Genomic DNA, 23,909 nt, shown 5'->3' on the forward strand with positions numbered 1-23,909 from the left:
TGAAGAGTCTTCATGAAAGCACATGTTGGTTGCAGCACCTGCTGTCAAGATCGCTGTGGTCTCACCGAGGTAACTCCATCTCAGAGGATGCAGTCTCTGCCAGAGGTACCTCTTGGCAGGCCAGTTCTGCAGGCGTGCGTTGCAGTTTGTACGATGGTCTGTTAACGTGGACCTGTTTATCATCGTACCGTCTGCAAAGGTACTGCACTCCCGATTTTTCTATAGAATGCACAATACCGTGCACAATTCATACCAGCACAAAGGGCTCCTACTAATGCATGAAAGCCATCTTTAGCAGCATAAATTATCAGTAAACTTACCAAAAGAGGTTTTTGCAGGTTAAAGTTGCACATACATGTGAAGCTGGGCCAGTGTAACCGTTAGCTGAGGTTAGTTGGGGTCTAATTTCTTGTGGTAGTCATGAGGTTCCCGCAATGAATGTGAAGGTCAGGCCCACGTTTCTGAACTGACCCTTCTCCAAAGGAAGAAGGAAGATGATTTCCTCGTTCCTAGTGTTATAGGGGGCTGGAAGGGAGGGGGCAGGTGAATGAACATCAATAATCCAGTTTTCCATCTCTGTAATTCCCCATACCTTGAATGTAGAGACTGAAGTAAGGGAAGGGTGGATATCTGAGGTTGATGTCTTGAAATGCTCCCTATGTTCTCAGGGAAATCAAAAGAGTTGGAAAAAAATATTCAAAATGCTTGGAAAGCCTCCTCCCACCCCCAAATGTCATAGGGCTCCCCAGTCCTGATAATAAGGTGTTTTTTTTCAGTGAAGATGAAATGTATGAAGTCTAACACTCTGAGGGAGGGAGAAAGGGTGTGTGCGTATTTGTGTGTGTGTGTGCTCACATGAAAACCTAGGTGGCTTTCAAGAATCTGGATGGCATCCAAAGATTTTATCATGGTTACAAGGCTGGATTGGCAATTGTGCATGAGGATTTTTAAAACCTCCTTTGAAAATGGAAACTCACTCCTTTAAAAGTCTTCTTTCCAGGCATGGAAAGCTGCCCTGCAATCCACTGTGACACACAGGAAAACATCCAGAGACTCCCAAATTATAGAAATTAGCAGCTGAGACAAGTTGTTTTGACTATATGAGCTCACTATAGGAAACAAAAAATGTTTCCTATTTGTAAGAACTCTCTTGAATTCTGTCCTGAAGATTACACTTGAGTTCAAATACAGTAACAGGGAGGTGATGGTTCAGCAAAGAGAGAACAGAAAATGGCTTACTGGCCTGAAACCTATTTGGCTTAGCAGGGACTGACAGCTTTCTCTGTTTGAGAAGATATTTGCCACCCTCAGTCCAGTTACCAATGGATGGATGCTCACTCAGAAAAGCATATTCGTATTTGCTGGAAGTTTCAGCAGAAACACCAAAGAACACGTGAATATCTTCTTGCTTAGCTCTTGCTAATCTCTCACACATCTAGAATGCATCTTCATAGGATACTTCCTTGGGCAGGGATCCACTGGCAGGATGATACATTCTGTATAATCATAATGAATTAAATACTTTAACTGTCTCAGATCCTGCCAAGCAATAGATGGTATTGTTCCTCTGTCATTATTTTTAGAAGAATGCCATCATATTTTCCAAAGGCCTCAGCAGGGAAGTCAAAGACCTTGTGGATATACAGTACCTATGAATCTGTCTCCAAGCCTCCAATGTGAGCATTTGGAAACACTAACAAGACCACGTTGGAAGGGGGCAGAGGAAAGAAAAGGGAGAAAACAAATGAGGCCACAGTGAAGTCTTTCTAAAAAGCATTGGGGGAACCGTTGCTTATCATGCTAATAAAATTCTGAGGTATCTTGTGTTGAATTTAGGAATTCTGAGCAGAAATGTGGGTGACAGTATCTGTGAAGTGTAAAATACAAATATGTCTTACACCAAATTCGCAGTACAACTGGTAGACTGCACTTACCTGACTAGTCTCTTCCCATCTTAATGGTTAGTCCGTGAGTTTTACGTATATCCATGAAGGCAAGCATTCGTATACAGACCCAAACTGGTGTATGTTTCACAATAGCTAGGGGCATGTGGAAACAGACTGTGGGCTTTGCATTGGCTGTGCTTAAATTTATGTGTAGTGAATTAAATGCTGTGTGGAAAGAAACTGTGACCAGCTAGGAGAAACCTGTAATTGCTAAACCGGACGTTAGACTCCTGGTGAAAACGCTACATCGGTAATGATCTAGATGTTGACATCTCCAGAACAGAGAACCCAGGGATTCTTACCACGGACAGTAATGTTCAGAAGCATGAGCTTTTGGAGGGCCTAAAGATGACAGCTGCTTGCTCCAGGACTGGTGTTTTTGCCAACCTCAAGCTGCCTTTCTCCTCCTTTTCTGTGACATCTGTATGGGAAAATGGATCTGCAAGGCCACAAGTGTGCTGCTGCTCAGTGGAGAGGCAGTATGCGTGTGAGATGGAAAAGAACCACTAAATCATGTTGTTCCAGTGAGCTCTGTGAAACTGAGGCATTCCAGTAGCTTACTGACACAGAGTGCTGCTCCCTGGAGACCTGCAAAAGAAAAGGTATTTCCGCAAGGCAATTGTGGCAAACAGCTGACCTGGCACATTCACCCAGATGCACAGCGTGAAGAGGAACCACAAAGATAGGCACAGATAGACAGCACAGACAGCATTTGTCCGAAGGGTACATGTCTATTATCGTCAGATGGTGATTAAGGATCCTTCTCTGTTGGGGTTTTGCCTGCAGGACCGATGAGATTTCCTAGACAGGTTGCAAGCTTAACACAGACTATCTTAAAGGCAGCAAAGTAAACAGTACTGCATCCTCAGAGCAGCCTGAGATCCAGAGCATTTCCCAGAGCACATTGAGAGCTGAGAGATAAAGTACTCACACATCCATAGACTTATTTCCAGAAATATGACAGTGCCCCACATGTAAGGTAATAAGACAGTAATTATGGATTTAGATAACAGTATAAAACCAATGCAAAATTTACCTCATGTGTTACGTCAAAAAAAGATGGAGGACATGCAAGCAACTTGTAAGTGCTGCTTGTGAACGAGTCGGTGCTGGTCTGCCAAGGTAGATTATGCCCTGTCAACAGGGTACACAAGACAAGAGTGCCTCCCCTGGGAAAGTCGCCCTCAGAGCAGCTCTACAAATGAGATCGCGTGGCTAAGTCAAGCTTGGACTGAGGCAGAAGCGCTGAGGGCTGGGCCAGCCGCAGACAGTGAGGAGAGGTAAATGGCACTAGGGCACTAGTCCCATTTTTGGCTCTACTGAGGAGATACTTGAGCCTTGCCTGTGTTCTCCAACAGGGACACGAGGGGTTTTGGTTTTGGTTTTCTCTGACTCCATGCGATACCATTTTAGCCTTAGCACAGCTTTATAAAGCTCTTCACGTAAGCAAAAGACTCTCCTTTAAGTAATGGGCCACTGGAAACCATGGAGAGGAAAATCACTGGGCATTCTAGAGAGCATCACCTTTTCTTACAATTCCCATTTATCAAATCGGTGAAGGAAAGGTGTATTTTCAGAAATTGTAAGCAATATTTTGACAAACCAACCCGATTTCATCTCTACTGTGAGACATCTGGAAGGAATAATTTTTCTTTTTGACTGAAGAGTTTCTTAAAATGTGCCACAATTTTAAAGAGAAAATTAGTATTTTGACTCCTGTTATTATTTTCTTAATTTTCCCTCTTGCAGCCTTGAGGATTCTCCCTTCCTCCTCCTAGTCCAGAAATCTGTATATAAAGTATATTACTTAATTTCAATTACAATGTTAATTACAGAAGACAAGTGGTTACTGAATCTTGCACCATAATTAATCAACCTGATATTTACTTACTACATTGTTCATACTGGATTAAGCTGTAGCTGGACAAGCAGGGCAAGGAAAGTGAGTGACAGGAGCATTATCATGGCACACTGCCTCCCATTGGGAAAGTTCATCTTCCTTCTGAAAGAGACGCCTTCAGGGATCATGTAATTTGAATTCCCTGTGAATTTAGTGTCATCTTAGCTTGACCAGCTCTGGAAGAACATATTAACCTCCTCTTGTGATTTTCAGAAAACCATTCTAATTTAGCAAGTAATTAAGGGTCACATGTAGGATAAAGAGCTAGATAAGCTTGGATTACGCACAGGAAGCTTTGTTTCCAAGGCAACCGTAGCAGAGGGGGTGTTAATGCTGAGGTCAGTCAGTTAATGAACTGGGAATGGTTACTGGCTGCAAAATGTATTAGAACTGGGGAAATGAAACTAACAATTGCATTACCATTTAATGATTTGATGATAGAAAACAAATGCCTACAAAGCTAGTTATCGCTGAAAATACTGGAGACAAAGGTTACAGGCAGTGGCACCATTCTGCTAAGTGAGGTCACAAGAAGTCCAAAACAATGACGCTTGACAAACCTCATTCTTTTTTTAAGCTAAAATTACTTTAGTCATCATTCATGGATTTTATGGCTTCTCAGTGTGAAGCTGTCAGTGTTTGCGTAAGCTGCCGTTGCTAACACGTGCACTCCGTGCTAGACGTTCGTTTCTTCCTGAGGTTAGTCCTGACAGAGGTTACTACCTGTGTAACACTATCAGGATGAAATCAGCCTGATGGATTTAGCACTCTGAAAAGCAAGACACTAGGCTTCCAGGAGCTCAGGATGTAACACAGTAGGCTCTGGGAAATAATCTTCGTGGAAGATTTGACAGAGCAAACACACAAACATCATGGACACGGCTAAAATGTCCAAGCAGCTCATACGTAGCAAACATAAGCAGATTTATTAAAACATGTTCATATTTTAAAAATTAAATCTTGCAGGGGGTTTGCTTTTGCTGCAAATCTCATAACCTTAATTTTGACGCTTTACAGACAGTGCGTAGGCTCGGTCTCCATCCACTCTCCCTGATAATCAGCAGGCTTTGACAAATAAAGGCTGTGCTCCCATAACTCCGTGACGACATGTTGCTGGCACCAGGAAGAGCTTCTTTGCTTTTCTTCCTGCTCTGTTTAAAAACTCCCAGATGCACACCTCCAAACTGGGGCTCTACAATAGCAACTTTCAGAGCTAATCAAGGGAGGTGCAGCCCCCACCGACTCATCCAGAAGCCATACCTGATTTTTCAGGGAGTTGAATTTATCTCTAAGATGTCTGACTAACCTGTAAGCCTGTGCAGCTTGCAGAGTTGGATGGAATTTTTTTATTTGTTTTCAATACTTACGACTAATCTGTCTCTGAAGGAAGCAATGACCCTATGTACAAACATGGCAGTAGACTCAGGGGAAGCAAGATATTTTTCACCTGGAGGTAATCAAAGCATTTCAAAACAGGATTTATGTGGAAAAAAAACATTGTATTGTCAAAACAGTATTTTTTTCAAGGTAATTTATTTCAGCTAGAGTTTGAATGATGGGAAGAATAATCTGACTTACTTCACTAGATGGCAAAACATCTTTTAGTGCTGTAACATTTCAAAATAGGATATTTTGACTTTTATGTCTTTCATTTTGATACAATATTATCCATATGTATAGGATTTTAATGTAATTTATTAACCAAAAGAACACTATAGAGATTCCGTATTTTTAGCTTTATAAAAACAAAGCAATTTTTTCTTTTCAATTTCAGAGTAATTTTCAGATTTCTGTCTTATTTAAAATGAATCCCCCTAATTTCAGAAATTTCTTTTCTCACCTGCTTTTATTCCTATGAAAATATACAAAGTTTCCAGTGGAAGAGGCTTTTTTAACAAGCAAATAAGTTAACATTCTCTCATGCAGGCATTGCATAATGTAAAAAAAAATTTGGGAATCCGATTATTGTGATATAAAGCAGCAGAACAGAAATATTATAGAGTACAAAGAGTAGGAATGACCCATTAGCTATTAAATGCTTTCTCAGTTCAGTTGTACCATACCTATCCCTTGTGATCTGTGAAAGAAAGAATTGCACAGGTGTTTTTCAAAGCTTTCTTTAAACCAGACATGCGCCTCTACTTTCTGCTACAACCAGATGACATCATGGGTTTTTTATGTACAGCTTTGGCATAAAAGCAGGCCATTTTGCATTAGACCACCTCTGCTTGCCCTGGGGGAATTTAGACCCTGTGCTCTCTCAAACATGCACTGTAGAACTTTCGACAGTGAAGTGAAGGTGAGCTGACAAGCTGTGATGACAGCTGTTTGGGACAGTTTGAGTCTGCAGTGAGTGTTACGTGTACTGTTGCTCACAGAAAAGTGTGACCAAAGGATAGCACCGGAATGAGGGAAGATCTGGAAAACAGTCAGGAAAGGCAGACTTCTTATATCAGCAGAGATCAGGTGGAAGAAAGGACAGCACAGCCATTCAAGCCTAAAACTTCTTGTTAAAACCCTCCAAAAAACCACTAACAACAAAAAACAGAAGGGAATTTACCTTCTGTGTCCACAGGCAGCTGGAAAAAAATGTAATGGCCTTAAATAATTAACGGGTTAAACAGCGGCAAGGAGAATTTATGCTAGATATTAGTGGACATTTTGCATTTGTTCCAACTGTCCCTGGAGAGAGTGCCGACAAGGCCAAAGCATCTCTGCACAAGCCATTTTAGGAGCAGCTTCTGTGCTGCCTGGTGCTGGGCAGGACAGATAATCTCTCAGAATTTCTTCTTTCCTTCCCACCTGCTTCCTGTGATAGCCGTTGCTCTGCTTTATTCTTCATATTTCACACTTCCAGGCTAAAGAACTCACAACAGTATTTAATTCCTCAAGTGTTTTTACCACTACAGTTAAAGGACTTGAGCAGTGTTGGAAGTAATAATTTGACTGCTTGTGAAAACACTGTACAGACCGGGACAAAGAACATAATTTTTCAGGTTATTTTGATTGCAAAGAATCAAAGGTAACTGTAAAAGTCTTAAGTAAATCAACAAAAAGTTCATCCAGAGCTTGGAAAACCCAACAGTCATGCTAGGTCCGTGGTTCCCCCAGTCTGGACTAACACCAGAGTTTCTAGAATGAAGTATCCTGATTCAAACAGTACAATGAGGCTGTTTTGTTTCAGGAAATACTCTGTGGCCCACCTCTGGGCTGTGAATCCTCTCCCACACATTGTTGTGGTGTGTGTTACTCTATTGCAGATGACTGCTGAGCAAGCCCAAGTAAAGCTTTCAGCTGTGCCAAAGATCGCTTGGAGGTTCTCTGCTATGAATTTATCTTGGTACGGAACAAATGAAAATAACCTGCCTGACTTAACAGAGCTTGGGCTGGAAAGTAATTTTGGTACCTGTCTTCTCTAAGTCATATTAGTGTACTGAGGCTGTCTTAGAATCTCAACACCACCAGAAAATTTAGGTATAAAGAAAACAGTTAGCTTAACCTGATTCAGTTCAGCATTTGATCTGGCAGGTGTACCAGCCAAAATTTTACCAAGGGTAACAAATGAACCTTGGGATTAATTCAGACACTCCACAAATCAAGTGGTGGGAAATGCACAAACAGGTTATGGTGAGGCCTTGTAGCTTTCATGTAGGTATCAGTTATTATTCAGCAAGCTCTTGATTCTTAAATGATTGCAGCCTTCTTTTTTTCACTTTTCTTAAGGAAATACTGCTGATGCTGGCACTCCATAGTAAAGGAAGTAAATGCTTTTCACTGTGCAGACAGCTTTATGTTCATATTTGCTCCAGTTCCCAAAATAAGTATCAGATTAGTTAACCAAATGACATGAGTATGAAATAAAGGCAAGGCACCTCCTTCTCAGCCACCAATTCGCGGATGCTGTCACAGATAAATTTTTTTCAGGAGACACAATTTGCTAATTATTATTCCCAGATCAAGTCTAAACCTTAGAAATAATGCATAGTCATCAATTAATGAAAGGCATTAGTCCTTTTACAGCGCACTTAGTTAAGAGGCTAGATTTCAAAAGGATGCATAAATTGGGTGTCTGAATCCACAAACATGAATAAATGAACTGCGGAGAGCTTAACATGTTTGGAAAATCAAATGACTTAATCTAAATTTGGCCTGTAGAAGCCCCACAGTAGCAAGTACTATTTTGATAGTTTTAGCTTTCATAAATGTCCACTGGAAATTGGTGAGAATATCTCACCATGCAAGAATTCTTTTTGATCCCCAAGGGGCAAGCAGAGTGGGACAGCAGCTCATGGGATTCATCCCAGGGTACTGAAAGAGCTGTCCAATATCATCATGGGACCTCTCTCCATTGTTTTTCAATGGTCTTGGGACTCTGGAGAGGTCCCAGTCAACTGGAAGCTGGCAAATGTTGTCCCAGTTTTCAAGAAAGGAAAGAAGGAAAACCTTGGTAGTTACAGGCCTGTCAGTCTCACTTCAGTGCCTGGTAAAATTATGGAGAAGGTTATTCTGGAAGTTATGGAAAAACACTTGAAAGACAATGCAGTCATTGGTTGTAGCCAGCACAGGGTCACAAGGGGAAAGTCCTGCTTAACCAACTTAATTTCCTTTTATGACAAGGTCATCCATCTAGTTGACTAAGGGAAGCCAGTAGGTGTGTCGAGGGAGGTGATTGTCCCACTCTACACTGCACTGGTGCAGCCTCACCTCAAATACTGTGTGCAGTTTGGGGCACCTCAGTATAAGAAGGACATCAGACTAGCAGAGTGTGTCCAGAGGAGAGCGACCAAGATGGTGAAAAGTCTCGAGGGCCTTGAGATGAGAAGTGGCTGAGGTCACTTGGTTTGTTCAGCCTGGAGAGAAGGCTGAGGGGTGCCCTCATCACAGCCTACAAGGGGGGCCACAGAGGGGGAGCTGCTGATCTCTCTCTGGTGCCAGCGATAGGATACAAGGGAATGGAATGAAGCTACGTCAAGGGATGTTCAGATTGGACATTGGGAAAAGGTTCTTCGCTGAGAGGGTGGTCACTGGAATAAGTTCCCCAGGGAAGTGGTCATGGCACCAAGCCTATCAGAGCTCAAGGAGCATCTGGATGATGCTCTTAGTCATATGGTTCTAGGTAGTCCTGCAAGGAGCAGGGAGTTGGACTCGATGATCCTCATGGGTCCCTTCCAACTTGAGATATTCTATGATTCATCCTCTGTCTCATACTTACCTCCTTTTATGCTTTACTCAGCTCTAGGGTTGCAGAGTGACAACGTTCAGCCAGATCTTCCCTAATTTTATTGAGCATTTTAAAAACAGAACATCCTCACTTTCCTGTTCAGTGAGAGACCCCCTTCCTAGCACACCCTTCTGTGTCTCTGAATGGCTGTTTTTGAGTCAAACTTTATTAAAATGAACAATTGACCCATTCATGTTTACCTCAAGCAGGGATGAACTGAACGGATTTAAAAACATCTGAACCTCTTTGAACATTAGAAGTTGTCAAATTTAGAATCTTTTAAATCAAATGACCTGGAAGTGAACCATGAAAAACATGGAAGCATCCCTAGCTTTGAACTTTGGCTTCTCGAGTGCAGCCTGTGGGGGAACTGCTCATGTGATCCTCAGCACAGCGCAGCTTCAACTGCCCAGTTTTCTCGCTGCTACCTCTCTTCTGGCTAAGTGATGAATCCCTTTCACTTTTCAGATGTCTACCCCAGACTTTGAGCCTCGCCTCTGCTGCGCTTCTGTTCTCTCATTTGTTTTACCTCCACACCCTCTTTTTTGTTGTTTGCTTTCTCCCGGTATATTTATCTGCCTCCTGACAGTAGGCCCTCCCTCAGCTGCTGGACATGTTTTCAGATATTTCTCTAATGCAATACAAGTGCCAGTCTCAGTGGGGAGGACAATATAAGGAATGATCCTTAAAGCGTCAGCTGATGAGTGGAGAACCATCCAGATTGTTTTCAACACAAGCATGCACACTGCACACTTTTCCCCTTTGATTTCTACATGTGAGCAGGAAGGAGTTCCCAGTGACTTTGTTGCCTAAAGGCATAACTAGTCAGATGAAAGCCCCGTTCAATTTGGTTTTATCGAGAATAGATCTCTGAAATGGAAGAAATGTGCAGAATTCAGGGGAAAACAGACACTCACACACAGAGACACACTCACACCATCCTGGTCAACTGACTGGCCAGGTCCCAGGACCTAGGATGTCAGGGCTGCCACCACCAGAAAGCGCACAGCACAGCTGACTGGGCTGCCCCAGCCTCCCCTGTTACTGCACTGGGTCGCCACATGAGTCCCCACGAGAGGATTCGAGAGCCCCTTCCCAACTGTCCTTGGTCAGCCACACTGCTACACCCTGCCCCTGCTCAGGGCAGCCCGCTTGGACTCCAATTGCATTCAAAGCCCACATCTTCCATTTGCAGCTGATTCCCAGTGACCTTGGCTGTGTCTCCCTCATCTTTCTTCAGTCACATTGAAAGCTACAAAGCTTGTTTCAGCCTAGATGGCAATTATTTCAGTGTGCGTTCACACAGTTCATATTTTTAGCATCCAGTATTACCTGAAGGATGGAGAGATTTCTTAGTTCTTTTGGCATTAAAAGAGGTCATGTGCCTTTCCTAACATTGCACTTTGTTAGCTAGAATCATCTTAGTGAAGATAATGGTGCTTGCATCACAGGAGCCACTTCTCACCTTTCTGGTGAGATACTGCTTGGGTTTTCTGGAGTGCTGAGCTTGTGACTAGTGGTGCATGCAGTATCCCAGAGAATCAGATCCCTGAGCTGTCAAGTGCATTCCTCATGACTAGTATGCATGTTAGTTTCCAGTCATCACAAACCAAAGGCGTAGGCTCTAACAGCAGCGCCCTGCCTGATGCTGTGCTTTGGAAAAGGTAGTAGTGCACATGGGAGCACTTCATCTGCCTGAGATACAGCCCCAGTGGGCAGAGCCAGCAAGTACAAACAGCAGATAGAGCCTGCAAAGCGGGTGTCTTTTGCTTTGTGCACTTTACTCACAGTATGCCATTTCTTTTGCTCTCATCCGTTTCAGACAACCCAATTCATATGCCTTCCTTCCAAGCCAGTGAGTCTGGCTCACAGTATTACCGTTGCCATCAGTCCAGTAGCTTTTCCAGCTGCTCACTGTGCCTGTGGTGTCTGAGGCCACAGCACACTGCAGGCAGCTCGCAGGCCTGGCTCACCAACGGCCTCTGTCCTGCTCAACCTACACAGAGGAGGGGTTTGAAAGGACAGGAGTAAAAACCTGCCCACCCTTCCCTAGGAAGGATTCTTTCCAACCTTTGTGCCTCTTTGTTTCTTAAGAATAGGATCACCTTCACCTTCAGAAAATGAAGGTCATTCCTATTTGAATTGGTGCACAATTGGCCATGCTCATTAGGAAGGGAGGGGGCCTGGGAAGCATCTTTCCCCACAGCAGCAAGGCAAAAAGTAAACTGAGGAGGAAGTGGAAAGAGGGTATAACATGTTTAAGGATTACATCTTGGCATGCACAGCATGCAATTTCACAACTCATGTCACACTAGCTTGTGGTAAACCAGAAGCTATTAATCCCATGGGAAACAAAGGAAACCCGAGGGACTACCTCCTGCAAGCATTCTGTGAGAACACAGGAGGCCGCAGTGACGAGAGCACAGATCTCTGCGGGCACAGTCATACCTGCCTTGGAAAGCACATGAAGATTTTTCAAGTGCATGAATTGCAAAAGAAAAAAAGAATAAAAGATATTTGCTCAATTAGCCTTAAGGGATCCAACTTTTTTGTCAGCTCTACATCTTTTGGGACTTCTTAAAGCAAGGAGCTTTGCTTTGTTGCCTATTTTATAGATGGATGGCTCTAGGAACACATGTTTAGAGGAATTAATTGTAACTTTGTTCACTAGGAAGTTTCTTTCTACCAGCCAGCAAGAAATCCCTCGTTTTCATGACAACCAAAAGAAAAGCAAGTGACCATGCATTAGAGTGAAAAGAATCCGGTTTAGAATGTGAATAGGGGTACAAATTACCAAGCATAAACACATACCCAAGTAACCGCTGTTTGCAAACTAATTAGTTTTTCTAACTGCATTACACACAGGCAAAAAAAGAAAAAAACAGAAGTGAGGAAAGGGGGGGCCCTGACTGCTTATCTCTCTTCAGCATAAATAGATCATCTGAGTTGTCTTAATAAAAGGTGCATTGTCTTCCTGAGATGACTGTAGGTTTTCTAGTTTCAGCTTCACTTTCCTCTTTTTGTCCAATATGAAACTGCTCAGCAGAGGACTTTTGAAGGATTTAGAGAATCACCTGGCGGTACTGAGCCCATGACAGAGAGGACAAACTTGTCATCATTGGGCAACCTCTCCCTGGAGTCCCAGAGGTATTACTTGTAAGAAATGCAGCCCTGCAGCTACTGAAAAACCATTCTGTGCCCACATGTCTGTGTAGACTATATATAAACATATTGAGAAAGGGCAGAAGACTGTGTTTAACATAGGCATTTGCAGTGTCCTTTTCAAAAAGCTTGCAGAATTATTTTTGTGTATTGCCAGGCAACATCAGCAATAGACCAGGTACTTTTTGTACTCTCCTTTAGGACTCAGAATACTTTAAGTAGCAGGGAACTTCAGAATTGGTCTAGAAATGTGGGAGGCAATATCAACCCACCTACAGAATATGCGTAAAATGCAGAGTACCTAATGGTACTCGAAACCTTTTTTTAGGAAATACGTACAGGTATGGCAAAGCTGGATCCAGTTGTAATGGCAACAGGTTTAACACTATATACCCTAATCACAGTACTTTGCATAAAGCTGGCAAAAAAAAAAGGTAAAACCACACAAAGCATTTAAAAAAAAATCTTTTTCTTTTCTCCATGGGGTTCAAATTATTGAGAGTATTCCTGTATCCGAGTTGTTATTGAAAACGTTGTCAAAGTTATTAATTACATACCCAAATTATATTAAGAATATTTTCAAAAGAAAAAAATTACCAGTTGCCCCTGTTCTCACAAAACTCAAATCCTCACAGCCACTCACCTAAGTTCAGTCATTTCCCTTCACATCTCTGTTTATGCCACCAGGAAGGCATGCCTACGTATGTGTTCCTGTACACATTCGTATGGGGGGTTGGCTTAGGTTTGGTTGGGGTTTGGTTTTTCGAGGTTGGTTGGTTTTTTGGTTGTTTTTTTTTTTTTTTTTTTTTTTTTCCCTAAGCCCTCATTAACTCCACTCACGCTGTCTTACTCTGTTTGCCAGTGCTTAAGTAGTGCTTTTTTAAAAAAGCAACCAATTAGCACCTCATCAGCTTCAATTAGAGGAGACAAAAGCAGTGTAAAGATAACTCAATGAGAGGGGGTGGCACAACATCATGTAATCACTTAAGACAGCGGTGAGCATTCACTGTGCTGGCTGTGCCGGGCCTATTCACCTTTTTTTCTTCTCTCTGGATGCATTTAAGACCTTTTTTTTTTTTTTTTCCCCTTCTGCTGGGAAGCCGGGCCTCCCAGGAGTCTCAGAGTCTCTCATTCAGAGCTACCTGTTTACAGCTCACCGAACAGAAGGACCTAAACAATCCTATATTGTACGCCTAGTGCTTCCTTAAACTTAGGCCTCCACAATGGCATGTTTTCAGAAGCTGGGCAGAATAACTTAAAGGCTGGCTTTATACTCATTAAGTGTTCTGCTTGTACTGTCTTCTAATTACATGGCAGGGCAACAATGTATTTTTTTTTTTCAATGGAGTTCTTTGGAGCAGTTAATTTGGTGCCTGTACTAAATGCCCCAAAACATTAATTAGTGTGGAAGGAACCCTAATTTCCTCAGCGGCTTTCCTCTCCATTTACTTCCCTTGTTTTCACATAGGCTTGGATGAGCCTCTATAATGAAATTACCTCATTAATGCCTTTATTCTTGCAGAGTAACTCATTCAAGATCTACCATTTAGTTTTAATTTAATGCTGTCAAAAGCAAAAGGTGCATTCATGTCTTTGATTAGTGCATTTTTTTCTCTCTAAAGAGTGGACAGATTTAAATTATTAAGATGGCAAGTAGTGAGTTATAATTGGATACAAGCAGCACTTCAGTGAATATTAAATGCTTTCAAAGCCTGGCCTATGTGGTCTGCTGACTATTAACTGTGTCCAATAAGTTATTTTGTGGGGTTTGAATTAACAGCACCTTAGCTACTGTGAAGCAAATTAAGTTTAATTTTGTTTATAAAAAACAGTGAAGTTGCGTTTATCAACATGACATTTAGTTGTAGCAGAGTTCAGTTTTCCCCATTATCCTATACTGACCTCATTGCTTGGTTAGTAATGCTAACACAGGGGCTCATCCTGTACTTCAGTCATGCAAAGTCTAGCTGGAGACTTGCCTACGTATGGCCAGTAGGATAAGGCCTTTTATATCCAAGAACTACTGAGTTGTAAATATTGTCAAACAGAAACCACCTTAGCCACGTTTAACCATACTGGTGATTTTCTTGCAGAGTACAGTGGCACAAAGTATGTCTGCTATTAATGGTGAAGGCACAGTTACATGCTGGTTTGATACCTGCAACTGAGCAGGAAGGATTTAACATCTGATCCTTGATCTTTAATGCTCTCTCTTCTCCCTCCTTTCATTTACAACTCAGGTCACAAAATATCTGAGATGCATTGGAGAAACATGCAGGTCAGAAGACTTAAGCAACCTCTAGACTGCTTGGTATGTGTATATTATTGTTTATTGTGTGGCTGCAGTGCTACCAGAGGTCAAAAATCAGTCACATACATGGGGACAGGACTGCTGGAGGGTCTAGTGTAACCCTCAGCTCAAAGCAGGCGTAGTCACATCAGCTTGCTCACAGCCTTGCCCAGTTGTCCAGGGCCTTTAAGTTTTGAATGTCTCCAAGGATGGAGATCTGACGACCTCTCCGGGCTCCTGTTCCAGTGTGTAGCCACCTCCATAGCGGCGTTTTCCTTACATCATTATAAGGAAATTATTATGTTTTCAATGCAAGCATTAAATATCATATGACAATGTTTTTTCTCTCTAAAGAGTGGACAGATTTAACTTATAACTCTATTATAATGTATTACATATTATAAATATTTGATACACTCATTGCATATATTATACAATATAGAATTATATTAGTTACATTATTTAAATCATACACTATAATCGTATAAATTTATAAGAGTAAGCAGGTTACCTTTCTCTGGTTACCTTTCCCTACAGAGTACGTATATTCAGGTCTCGCCCTGCGTGGAGTGAGGATGTAGCTGGGATGGCTGTTGGTGGCTGAGGAAAGACAGAAGGGAAGTGACAGGTATGACCCTTGCACTGCCATGCAAGAATTTCCTTCTGCTGCCACCCTTTGCAGCACTTTGGGACCAGCTTGTTTGGCCTTTTGCTTCAGATGGTGCATCGACTACATCTGTACTCCAAACGAAACAGTGCCAGGACCTGCTTCTGCCCTGAGTCCGTGCAGTGCAGAATATCCCCATTACCTGGCTTCTAACTCCGGGTTTCCACTGGGTTTCATGGGAGGACTGTCTAGCCCTAAAACATGGAAGACGCAAAAAAAAACCCCACATGTGTGCTTCTCCAGTTCTGTGTGCCTGAGACAGAGCAAGCACTGTAAGCTTAAAGAGTGTGCATTGCTTTCTGTGCATTGTGGCCTTAGGGTGTATAATGTGGTTTGAAGCATAAAGCCTGCAGAAGGCGGCTGCAAAAGGGTTCAGAGAACTGGTTTTGATACCGTCTCACCTGTCCTGTCCATTGTCAATGATCCTCCGCCTGTGCTATTGCTCTGTGGTGCACCAAAGCCCTCTCATAAATTGCTACTTATTGGGGCCAAAACTGTGCTAGCAGTTAGGCAGTGAGAGGGACTGGGGTTCAAAAGCTGAGCTAGCTCTCTGGCTTTGGCTTATTTTGCAGTGAGACCATGCCGTAAAGTCCTGTTCCTGTTCTAGGTCAGCTAAGAATATTGTGGGTGGCTTATGAAGAACTAGCTTAAGTCCAATCATTCTGCAGATACTAAGTGTTTCTCTATGCCACATGAAGGCCCCTATCCAGGGAGTTTTTCAGTGTAATGTATATTGTCAAACCTGGGCTTCTCCTGACACCCATCAGCATTCTCCCCCAGCTCCCTATTAGTCCAGTGACTGAAACATATGATCAAGGAGCGATATAGCCAATGCAATTCTCTGCTCATCCCCAGGAAGCATGCGCCTTTCAAATCACCACACCATGTCTTTTCAGGAGAAAGGGGAAGGAATGGTTCTTGCTATCCACTTATTTCCCTCTGAAACATGACATTATGCAGAAGAAGTCAGAGAGCAGACAAGACCCTCAGTCTGGGAGCTAGAGCTGCGTTTGGTCTCTGCTCCAAGAACTGTCCCTGTATTTTATGCTTGTATGATTATTTAATAATACAGTGCTAGAAACAGAGACAAGGAACCAGGAATCCTCTCTCCAAGGTAGAGTGTCCTTGCTGCAGGATACCATGATCATAGGAGTCACCTAAAGAGCTCAGCCTCTGCTCCTTCTACACTGGGGAGTATCAGATATGGAGAGCAGCGAGGGAGCCTGTTCACCAAAAGAGCAAGCTGTACGTGGTGAGCTACAGATAGTGGCTCAGTGAAAAACTGGGCTTAGTCTGAGTGCTGATGGCAAGCCTTATTTGCCTCAGCCTGAAGACACTGCAGGACACGTAGATGTAACCTCTGATGAGTGCCTGCACCTATGCTCAGGAAGAAGGCTTAGGCAGATGGGAGGAAGCACTAAGTACAAGCAGCAAGAATGACAACCAAAAAACCACAAGGATCAACTGAAGTAACAGTTCAAACACATTTTTGTTCCTCAGTGAGTATGGAGTAAGAAGAAACAGGAGAATCTGGGTATATGGGACAGACATAAGGAGAGAAGCAAGGAGAAGGTGTAGGTAGGGTAAAAGGCCAGCAGAGCTCTTGGGCAGTGCGCTGGGCACAGGGGTCTCAGGGAAAGCTTGTGCTGCCCGAGAGAGGTGACAGCCAGCGGGGTCAGCCTGGCTCTGTCCTTGGTGGCCCAGAGCACCCTGTAGTGGCCCTCCCCACCTTGAGGGGACAGTGCAGGCAGAGCTCCACTGCCATGTTCAGCAGCAGTGACACACTCCTTGACAGCTGCTGCTTGCTCCCACCTTTGGGCATTAAACTGGTTGTGGGACTAGGCAATGAGTTAGGTTAAAAATGGCGGCCCCACCCACCCCTTTGTTGACAGGTTAATTTTAAGTTCCCTGTTGGAGTTCATTGTGCTGTCCTCCCCATCCATCTGCTGGCACTGCTGGGCAGGAGGAAGCAGAAAGAGCAGCAGAGATGAATGAGACAGGCTGAACGAACGTGTCAGCCATTGATGGAAATGCCAGTCTCTCCTTGAGTAGGGGACAGTTTAAAGCAACTTTAAGGAAGAACACACACCTGAGGAGCATGACTTTGCCATCCATTTATCAAGAAGGATTCTTAACAGAGGTGGTCAGTTGCAAACCGGAGAATTAACTACCCACTGATGAACGGTGACTGGTCAGAGCTCTTACACTGCAGCCTGAGCATTTGTTAAACGAGCTCGTACAGATGAGACCGCAGTGCGAGAGTGCCCCCTTTTGCTCTCATGAGACTTTGAGATCTGTAAAGGGATCACACATAGAAGAAAGGCTTCACAGCATTGAAAGCTGACTTTCACAGTGGGAAAAGCAGCATTTAACAGGGGAGGCTGACGAAGTCCGGAGGGTGAGTTACAAAGCACTGATCCTGGAAGAACAGCGCAAGGATAATCAGGAGACCCATGCAACCATAGGGCAGAAGGGTAAGCAGGCAGAATCTCTTTCTGCATTACTCTGACCAGAAAAATGCCCGAAGTATATCAGCAGGCTCTAGGGTAATGCATCACTCGGGCATAGCAGAGTCAGAGATGAAAGATCTCTGTCACATCACATAAGAACACACAAAATAACCACCGGGTCTAAATGAAGCTAGGGACTGTGTCTGGTGGGACAACGGGCAGTGCTGCCTGTGGGAGCACACAGGCCTGGCCGCTCCCTACAGCCACATCCCCCCGTCTTCACCGTCCTCCCCATCCTCCAGATTAAGGTGTCAGGGAGTGGAGAGGGCTGGCTGCTCCTTGGGGGAAGGCAGCAAGGAGCTGTAGGGAGTGAAGTGTAGGACAGTGGGGGTCTCATCACTGAGACATCCCATCACTGAGGTGGGTAATGGGAGTTAAATACAACACCAAATTTCTCTACAGTCCTCAGGAAAGAGGACAAAAATCAAACACTCAGAATGAATGAGTAATGTGTTTGTGTGCAGCCTGCGCTTCACTCTCGATCACAAGAATCATCTTACTTGGATACAATTACCTACCGCTTCTCTGCCTTCCACTTAGGCAATGCTCTTAAAGGCTTCAAAAGTCAGATTGAGTCCTACCCTGGCAGAACATTTCCCTCTGTCTGCTGGACCCCTGGACGTGATCTACGCTGCATACTGCATGTGGCCCCTGCACTGGTGAATTCCTTTGTATGACCTGGGGCTATGCAGAATACCTGGTCAAGTCTTTTACTCAGTTTGATCAAAAGATCCCTGACACAGCCAAGCATTTAGCTGAACAAGCATTTCACTATGAATAGCATAAATATTTGAATTCAAGTGTATGTCAACAGCAATCGATTGAAGCCTTCATAATGAAGGCCTGTGGGAACTAAGGGTGGATGAAAGAAGAAGGAAGAGATTCTTTGTAGGGCTCAGTTAGGGTATTAAGACAACACCGCTTCTTGTAAGCGGGTCAGTCATGTTCTGCACAGAACCAGCAGTGTGCAGACACTAGTATTCTGCTTAGCCCCTGCATCACAGTAACAGCAAGGTGGTTATGGTGAAAGCAGGCTGAAAATTCACACCACCTACTAAGAGGTGGTCACATAAAAGAAAGTGGTCAGAACTGGTGGGCTGAGTGACTGCAGGAGAAGAAAGCTAGTGATTATTGCAATGCTTTGGTGGAAGGGGTTTCTGTTCCACTCAGGTCTGTGATTTATGTATTTGCATGTGAAATACAAGGGGGTTAATAGAAGCAGCAAGTAAAATCAGTCATTTGCCTAACAGACAGCAGCAATGACTTTAGGGGAAACTAGTAAGCTATAGGGTGATAGTTCCTGTTTTGAAAATACTCAGTGCAGATTGTTTTTGAAGGTGTTCATCAGGGAGCCAGAGCAACATCAGTAAAGAAAAGAAAATGAGCATAGAAAAGGTACCTGATTAAGCTGTCACATGGGCTTATCACTTTGTGGTAAAAGAACTAAAAGGAACAAGGGATAAACAGTGTGAGAAAGGATCTTAACTGTAAAGTAAAAAAGGTAAATATATTTGTAGGAAGAGTACCTATCCCTCATGCATGCATAAGTTAAGCTTCAGTGATGGAAGAAGGCACATTTTTAACAAATTGTCTGCATAAATGTATCTCTCACTTAAGATGCCATTAGACAGCCGTCTGTTGGTGGTAGGAGATGAAGGTGTCCATTGCACTTCTGTTCCTGATACTGTTAGTTGAAACAATGAGAGACACTGAAAAGGGCAAGATACAAGATCTACCTAACTGACAGCAGTTGCAGCCACCAAAGTTGTATTCAGCACTTTAACATGAGGGTGGCCCTCGTGCCCCAGAGCAGCGTGTTGAAGCAAGGCACAGTCAGCTGTCCCTAACAGGGTGGTGGACCCCTCAGCCAAAGCTTATGGACAAAGACCTCTCAGAAATAGCAAGTGCTTATCTATGCTTAGAAACTTAACCATGTTCACATATCTGTCCCTCAGTGACCAGGCCTGCCTTTCTGATCCCCAGCATTACTGACATTTTAGGACTGTAGCAAACACCCACAAGCATACATTTAAGTGGTTTAGCCAGTACAACAGCCTCAAATTTTCTCTCCTCCTCTGCTCATTTATCTTGGAAACACCACATGTAAGTCCCCACTTGTCTGCTTTCACCAGCACAACACTGGGTAAAAAGCCTCTGGGCAAAATGATAGTCCCAGAGAGGCCAGTGCCTTTTGTGGCTTCAGGGCTGTGCCCAGCAGCACCAATCTCTAGCCTGGTTAAAGGCCTGGCAGTCCTTTCCACCCCTGGCTACAGGGTGGGGTGCAAATGGCAAACCTTCTGGGGGAGTCACAAACACATAGGTTAGTTCCCTGGTGTCAGTTGAACTGCTGCAGCTCCATGCCCCTGGGTCCAGCTAGTGATGGGGCTGGGCATCTGTTCCCAGGCACACACAAACACACAAATGCAACATACATATAAACATATATATGTGCCAGCCACACAGATCAACATGGGCAGCAACATCCAGCACTCATCAAAATGTAAATGGCACTAACAGCCTCATCCTGTTCCTCTCTCTGGCTGATCAGGATGATGGCTCATTAGTAGGAAATATACCACATAAGAAGGAGGTGAGTCCCTCCAGTAGCTGGGCAGACACTTATCCTGTCCTGTAGCTCAGCCCTGGGTCTCCAGGCTCCCCTCACTCACACACTGTCAGTCCGCCAGCAGCTGGCCTCAGTTTGCCCCGTGGCTGGTCTCTAGGTCTCAGGTCTCCCCAGCACCTGGGCACACAAGCCCCTGCGGCTCGCAGTCCTGCTCTGTGGCAACTGAGGCACAGACTCCCCACTGAAGTGCAGAAGGGGAGACGCTTTATTATTACAATGCTACATAATTATGCTCTCGCTACCTTAGCTCTTACTTCATGATAAGCAAGTCAGCAACTAGACAGTCATCAATCCTCTCTCCCAGAAACAGTTCCATACTTTCCCCATGTTGACTTATCTTTCTTCCAAGGCCTGCTTCTCCTGGCTGGTGCAGAGCAGAGTTGGCACTTCTCCAAGCCAGCACAGGACAGAACTCCTGTCTGGCTCACCAAGCAGAGGTTCCCCGAGCAGAACTCTCCACCTTATCAGCACTTCCCTGAGTAGAGCTCTCCACCTTCACCCAGCTCCCCAGACAGAGCTCTCTGGCCAATGTCGATTTGGCTCTTAAATATTGAATCTCCCACAGCTGTGCAGGGCAGACAGGCCAATGCCGACTTGCCTCTTAATCATTTACCATTAACACATGATTTGACTCTTAACATATTGAATGTCCCACAGCTGCACAGAGCTGACACTCCCACACCGCTCCAGTGGCTGACACAGGTGCTGCTCTCACTGTGGATCTCTTGGGCAACAGCGCTCGGACACACAGGCTGTCCAGCAGCTGGCACTGGATTCTTGCTCTCCCTGCTTTCTTCCCACACAGAGACACAAACCCAGTGGACAAGTGTCTCGGTCCCTGTGATAGCCAGCTCCTTCAGGTCCCACACACATGTACCTGGCTCCCAAGCACTCGACCTACCCTGTCTGGCTTTGTATTTGTTAGTGACCACACACTGGCACACACACTCTCACTTGCTGCAGCTGTTGGCACAAGGTCCTTATGACCTGTGCTCTGACTCTGGTTGCTCTTTCAGGTCTCTCCAGTTGCTGGCACCACAGACACATGGGCCCCTGTGACCTGCAATATGACTTCAGCTGTGGGCACTCAAACCTACACACACAAAACCAGAGAACCTTTCATTCATGAAAATACCTAGAGGTGGAGTTTAATGAGAAGACAGGACAGCCTGTGCTGATCAGGTGCAGGGCATGGCCAGACAATCCTACTGACCAGCAACCTATTTGCATGCCACCAGCCCTTTTTATCCCCTTGTCCTATTTTCCCGTCCTTGATCTGCCCCAAACTGCTCTGACACCTCCCCACCTTTGTTTCTTCCGGTAAACATACCAGGGTACATCCTGTGCAGTCCCCAAATGCCTTTCCCTCACATCCATAGCAGGTCCCATATCCTTCGGCAGTACCCTTCCTCATTCTGCACAGTGACCCAGAAGCCTCTCACGGCTGCTCATTGTGGTGACATCGCACACCAGGGCTGGTGACTCTGGCAGGAGCCAGGGCAGGGGCTCTGTTTCTCTGACTGGGTCACTGGGCTCCTCACCTGCCATAGTGCCTCTGTGTGACTCTGCGTTTATGGAGACAAGCTTTTTATAACATAACCTAGCAGGGAACCACAGTTAAAGCTTTGGAAAAATGCTCTAAAACTAGAATTGTTCAGCGACCTTAGTAGTTCGATTCATTTGTGTGATAATCCTCTCAGAACCACCAACTTGAAGAGCGGCTGCTTGACCCATTTTGTTGGTTTCAGTCATGTTATTTTAAGGAAGAATGTACAGAAAGGGCCAAGTTTTGAGAGGGGAAAAACCTAAATGCTACAAGTGACTGAAGTTGCTAAGGACTAAGCAATTTTTGGGTTAGGTATGCACAGATGAAGTTTTGGGTGGGAACAGAGCACAAACAATAGTAAAATACAAAAATGGAACCCAAGATTGCTCCCCATTCTGGGCCTGTGCACATGCTCCTGCTCTCGCAGGTGCAGCACTCTGGGGCTGTGGGGAGACAGGCGCGCAAGCCTGACTGGAAGCAGGCTTTGGGTACAGGGTCCCTGGGCTGAGTTGGTGCAAGTTAGTGGGGAGAGAAGGCTGTGTGTTGGGCAGGGGTGGGGTGAGTGAGGCCGGAGCACGGCGAGGGCTGGTCTGGGCTGTCTGGGCTGGGGCAAGCATGGACCGAGGGGATAGTAAGGAAGATCTGAAGGAGTACAGGTTGTGAGCTCTTCATCCCCATCGAGGTCACTGCAGCCTCCTCTTCCAGGGTCCCCGAAGGGGCAACCATATACAGTACCCAAGATGCTGGTGAAGGGCTGGGGCCAGCGCAAGCGATGCCGGGAGAGGGCGTTTCCATAGAGTCTGGTGGTGGCTGAAGGCCACTTCTGATCAGCCACGCTGAGCCCCATGGCATGCTGCACGGCCCCTTTGTTGTGCACCAGTTTGTATTTGGCTGTGCCCTGGAGCCTTCTGAACTCCTGAATTCATATTTTAGGTTCCTCCCAAGTCCTTCTGCGTGCCCTAAGGCCCCGTGTTTGTCATACAGTATGCTACAATGCTTCCTCTTTAGCTTTCCTCCCATCCCAGAGTTTCACCAGTGCTTCTTTGGTGTGCCCTATGGTCATCCATTTTCCCTTCTGTGTGGCCGGGGGGTCCCTGGTGCATGGGGCCGGGGGGGGGGTCCCTGCCACCAGGGATATCCCAGGGAAGGTGACACGGAGGGGTCGGGGGGCCTGGGGCACACAGCGACCAGCCCAGGAAGACCCACGCTAGGGCCAGGGAGGGGAGGGTGCGGTGCTGCAGTCGTGGGTGGCAGGAAGCTGGTGCACTGGCACCACGGGGCTGCCTGAGCGCTGGGGGTCCCTGTGGGGCAGCAGTGCCAGGGCAGCACCGGGGGGGAGGTCAGGGCCCTGCAAAAGGGCGACCCCAAGGAAAGTCCCGATGGGGGTCCCAATGGGGGTGGGGGTGTGTGTAGCTGGAGCCGTGCAGCTGCCTCGAGCTGCAGCACCTGCCCTCAAGCCTGTCCCGTAGCTCCAGGCCACCGCCAAGCCGTGTGGTGAGGGCAGCAGGCTGGCCCTCGGGGCGTCTGCAGAAGCCCCTGTGGAAGGTGGGGCTCTGGCCAGGGGTGACCTACGGCAATAACGGTCAGTGCTGCCTCTTTCCCTCTTCCAGAGGCCGTGCTGAGGCTGCGCTGGTCCATCCCTGCCCTGGGGATGCCGCTGACTGTGCCCGCCTCGGGCTGGCATGGGGTGTCTGTGCCTGGCCTTGCGCTGCTCATGGCACGGGGGCAAAAAGGGACAGGCAGAGCCCTTCTCGGCTGTGGACCGTGGACAGGAGCTGCCGCGGCTGGAGCTGGAGAGGGCAATATCTCAGCATGGGTCTTGTGCTTTGGTTCTTCCCGGGGCTGCACGTAGCCTCGGAGGGGAAGGCATGTGCCAGCGAGCAGCTGAGAGGGTGAAGTGATGGTCGTTCAGGTCGGCATCTAACAGAGAAGTGTTACACGGCAATTTCCGTCCAGCATTTGCCTCTTGGTTTTGCAGGTGCTGTGGCTCCACCTTTGGGTTTGGAGGAGCAGTTAGTTGAAGGTGAGCTGGGGTGGTAGC

The 23,909-nt window shown here is 45.4% G+C and overlaps 1 long non-coding RNA gene across 2 annotated transcripts in view; it reads left to right on the plus strand.

The window, feature by feature from the left end:
* The window catches only part of LOC141917575 (uncharacterized), a 34,846-nt gene that overhangs the window by 2,341 nt on the left and 8,596 nt on the right, over positions 1-23,909 (plus strand). For both annotated transcript variants that reach the window (XR_012621362.1, XR_012621361.1), the window contains exons 3-5: positions 14,470-14,540; positions 15,057-15,147; positions 23,847-23,891. This is a non-coding gene — a long non-coding RNA (uncharacterized LOC141917575). The remainder of the gene's footprint in view (positions 1-14,469; positions 14,541-15,056; positions 15,148-23,846; positions 23,892-23,909) is intronic.

The sequence above is a fragment of the Strix aluco genome, chromosome W, assembly GCF_031877795.1.
Source record: "Strix aluco isolate bStrAlu1 chromosome W, bStrAlu1.hap1, whole genome shotgun sequence".
Classification (NCBI taxonomy): Eukaryota; Metazoa; Chordata; class Aves; order Strigiformes; family Strigidae; genus Strix; species Strix aluco.